The sequence below is a fragment of the Rhagoletis pomonella genome, unplaced genomic scaffold (assembly GCF_013731165.1).
Source record: "Rhagoletis pomonella isolate Grant_MI unplaced genomic scaffold, Rhpom_1.0 Rhpom_scaffold_00001, whole genome shotgun sequence".
Lineage (NCBI taxonomy): Eukaryota > Metazoa > Arthropoda > Insecta > Diptera > Tephritidae > Rhagoletis > Rhagoletis pomonella.
Window position 1 is genome coordinate 38,817,519 of NW_023458555.1, and position 4,669 is coordinate 38,822,187.

General features: G+C 32.6%; 1 protein-coding gene across 1 annotated transcript in view; it reads right to left on the reverse strand.

Moving 5' to 3' along the window:
* LOC118745458 (anoctamin-5-like) overlaps window positions 1-4,669 on the reverse strand; it is an 89,501-nt gene that overhangs the window by 70,373 nt on the left and 14,459 nt on the right. The window lies entirely within an intron of this gene.

Below are 4,669 nucleotides of genomic sequence, written 5' to 3' on the forward strand. Positions count from 1 at the left end.
TCCTGAATAATTTCTACTAAAAGAAATCAAGAAAACTCGCGCTCACACCAGGCGAACTGCTGGGTAGTCTTATCCTGTTTTAACAATCACAGCTCCATAGATTTATTATCATACAACCAGCCAGTGTCTGTACAAGGAGGGAGTGGAGTCGGGTTTCGTCGTCTTCGCCTTAACGAAGCCCTCCATCGAGACCTGGTGCCTCTTAATCGACGAGACAGACTTGGCTAGTGGCTATCCAAAGCAAGCGCATCCGAGGCTATTCGCTAGGTGGTGATATTATTATCGGAAGACGCAAAACGCTCGGTTTTATCCCTGTAACCTTCCCCGGTTCTCCGGACGGCCGAACTACCGTTTTAAGGGTGTTGAGATTGAATTTTTTCGATGTGAAAAAAGTATAAAATTTCGTTAAAAAAATTTCTGTAACACCCCAATGCATACATACAAAAAAAAATCTGCTATACCCATGAACCCATACTCCCATTTACCCACGTAGCACAACAATTTATTTTGAGGCTTAATATTTTGTACATAAATTTTGTTTGTCTGACACTTAAGTTGTCAGGCAGAATACATAGAAGTAGCCAAAACAAAAGCACTCACAGAAAACGCTGAACAGTGCAGGTGTTTTAGACAGTTGGACAGAGTTTCAATGGTTTCATAAGGGTGGACAATTGAAATGAAGTGTGAGCAACAGAAAAAAAAATTGCGTAAATGTTGAAGACTCCGAGTATTTTAGTGGTATTTACTCATCAAGTGAGTGTATGCACATATTTATTTTTTGTTAAGCGAATAAACACAATGGGAAAATGAAAATCCATAGATGGTCAAAAAAACAAACTAGTTAATTTATTCTTCGCAGCATTCATAGAAGTTGGTCGGACATAAAAATTAATATGTATGTATATGTGACGCTTAAAATTTAGTTTCCAATATATAAGGATGTATATAGTAAATAAACATACAAGAGGATAATATTAAATAAAAACAAGTAAAGAAGTCTAAGTTCCCGGCGCAAGTATTAAATATAGTTTTTTCACCTCCCCGAAAAGGAAAGGTGTTTCTCGGAAAAATACTGTGGTCAGAGTAGCTGTTTTTGGATGAAAATTTCATCGACATCGACGACCATAATAGCGCTGAATATTAAAGAGAAAACTTAAAAAAATATCGACAAATCGAAATGTCATCTTTTGATTCGATCCTCCACATTTCAATTATACCGTACCTAAAATCTGGCAATATTAAGCAATCTAACGGCGACGCATTCTCCTAAGCCTAAGATCGATCAGTGGGCCCACCGGTTCTTTAAAATAAGACGGTAATGTTAAAAAAAAAACTGTAGAAAATATTAGAAAGAGACTTATTAGGAACTAAAACTAGTAAACTTAGGGGTTATCTGAGGGCCAGCCAAGGATTATTCAAAATTACTGTATACGTGCATCAGGAACATACGTATGCTCTAGGGATGTTAATTTTTTCGATTTTTGCGATCCCGAGATTTTCAGGATGTCGTTGGTTTAATCCCGGGATTCCGGGATCAGTCCCGGGATTCAGATATTTATTTTTTTTTCAAGACTTAACATCAAAAACTTGCATCAATATGGTTTGAGAAGCTCTCCTACCATATAATAAATAATAAGTAAATGCGTTTGGAACGTTCTTACGTGAAAATTATTTCATAAGTAATAAAACTCCAGACAGTAATTAAATTTATATGAATTATATGAAATTAATTTAAGGTATGTCGAAAAAAGCTCGATGCAAAAAAGTAAGTCAAAAAATGTATTTTCTGGTTGAAATAAGTTCATAATTCTAGTGGTAGAAATAAAAGAAGCGCCTGAATTCGACCAGTTTTGTCTATATTCCTTTTGTTTATCCAAAATTTACATTTTTTTATAAAAGTCTACTTCACATTTTACATAATTAACTGCATATGTATAAATGGGCAGTTCTCTGAAATATTCCTAGATCAACTAGATGCATTTCTGCATCAAAACGAAAATTTTGAAAAAAATTTCGCTTACTTTATTTTGGCGCTTAGAGCTCGTTATAATTTTAAAGATATGGTTAATTCCAAAATTTATTTAAAAAAAATTCAGTGCAATGTAAAACAAAGTATGAGTACCAAATGAAATAATTTTTTCGGGTTCACAAGGATGAATAGGAATTGAGAATGCCCCTTTAATCTATTTAATTTTTTTAAGCTAATAAAGTTAGTCCTTAACATATAAAACTGCTTGAGAAATTATCGGCCATTTAGAGTCAGCATACAACTGTAGATACTTTGATTTGTGTAATAACATCAAGACGGAAACCACAAATTGGAGGAGAAGCTCGGCCAAATAGTTAACTAAAATTTTAGCGCCAAGTAAAGATAATGAGTATATATGAAAATAATGTGTAAGTATGTATGTATGTATGTACCTATGTGTACATATATGTGAATTTCCATGCAAGTGGTTAAATAAATATTCATTTATGTATTTATTTGTAGCTTTAATTTTACGACGACCATCTGAACAAAGCTCGACCTATTAATGTGTGCGTATAAGTTTTGTTTGTTCCTGTAATTGCATTTGCTTAAAGTACAATATGTGCACACTGAACAAGTGTATATACACACACCATACACCATATGACTTGCATCAAAATTGCATTAATAAGCAAAATGAACATAATGCTCCAACACAAGTGGGTAATAACACGATAACTAGCATATGCATGCATGCATACATATGGATATACATACATACATACGTATGAATGTGTGTGTGTGTATACAAGAAAACTCAGAGGATATTAAGGATATACGCATGACGCCAGGGCATCGTACAGAGCAAAAATGAACAAATGTGAATAACAACTGATGGCTGGAGATTTTAATTGCAAACAGAAATGCTACTACAAATGTGTGATGCATTTGTGCACATTTCCATACTTTCATACTTTCATCATATATGTACATATCTATCATTAAAGTGATTATTTGAGGTAATTCAGTTGACCACAAATGCAAGTATCTACACATGTACATATGTATGTATGTATGTAGGTATGCTTAAATCCACATTTCATGCTATGTATTCGACAGCTGCTCACTCTCGTATAACAATGATTTAACAGCTGTAATAAACGCAATAGCAATTATGATAATAACAATAACCAATTTCATGAAGTTTACGACATTGCACAGATATTCAAGTGGAAATGATAACTATGAATAAGATTCAAACTGACAAATACAAATATGTACTTAAATACGAGCAATCATCTGAACTGCAGGCGAGAAAGTAATTTCGAATGAGTGAGAGAAATATTATATTATCTAAATTAACGTGTTATTGTTAGTAAATTTTATTAAATTCATTTGTGACTTAGTAAGCTCTTGCATAAATATCATCCATGCACATATTTCCCAATTAGTTGGGCATTTTGAAGCGTTCACCGTAAAGCAATTTAACTGCGGCTTTTAAAAGGAGCTCACCACAAGGTTTAAACAGAAAAATTAAAAACGTTACGGTGATCGAAATAAAACTGCAAATAAAAGCAGTGAAGAATAACAAAGCGCCTGGCTATACCATCTGGGGCGATAATAAAAAAAAAAAACTACCTGAAAATGCAATTATACACCTCAGAAATCTTTTCAACGTAACTATAACCCGGAAATATTTCCCAAAGTTATGGAAAGTGGTCGTCATAGTCCCTACCAGGGTTACCACTTTGGTAAATTATTACCAAAATTGGTAGACAAATTTTGGGTTGGTAAAACGGAAAACTGTTTCCCATTTTGATAGATTGTTGTTAAAATAGTTTGTTTGAAAAACAAATAAAATTTTAGCTCCCGCTTTATTCTTCGAAGTTATCTATATTTTATAAATTTCTTTCCAAAAGTGTAGTCCACTTTGTTGCATTAATTTTCGAACGCTTTAATGCACACTTTTTATATATAAATGTGTATATATCGATAAAAGGCGAACTTATCGGGCTCCATTCAAAACTCATGTTACTGGAATCTTTAGGAGCTTTTGATTGCCTAACTATTTTAAATAATTCTTTAAATAAAGAGAAAAAATGGACAGGTGTGTAATTACACATTACGATTGTTGAAAAAAAAAAATACAAAAAAAAATCAACGTCAGGTTTTATAAATGGCAGTTGTTAAATAAAAAAAAAAAGAATTAAAAAAAATCAACGGAAATTTTTAACAGCATATTGTTGGTTATAGACACTTAAATTCCATGGGCTATAAAACTGCATAACCAAAAATGTTCAAAAAATTCTGAGTGGAAACTGCAAAACTTAGAGGAAATATATTTGAATTTTTCTAATGTTATTAATAGCTAGAATCCTTGATTTGTAAGGTTTTAGTTAAAGCGCAAACAATATTATACAAAAAAAAATAATAATTGAAAAAATGTTTACTTTAAAAACATTATGAATATTTAAAAAAATTTTCGAGCTGATTTTTGCGTCACTGGATTTGTCTATAATAACTTTAGTTAAAGTTTTTTCAAAAGATGTGGCAACCCTGGTCCCGCCACCAAAGCCAAACAAAGACCCAACACTTTTGACCCCCTATCGACCAATACGTTTGATGACAATGTCGATGGTTCAGCGCACAACGCATTTTTGGAGTCTTCAACAGAACCATTTTTTTATTAAATATAAGTAT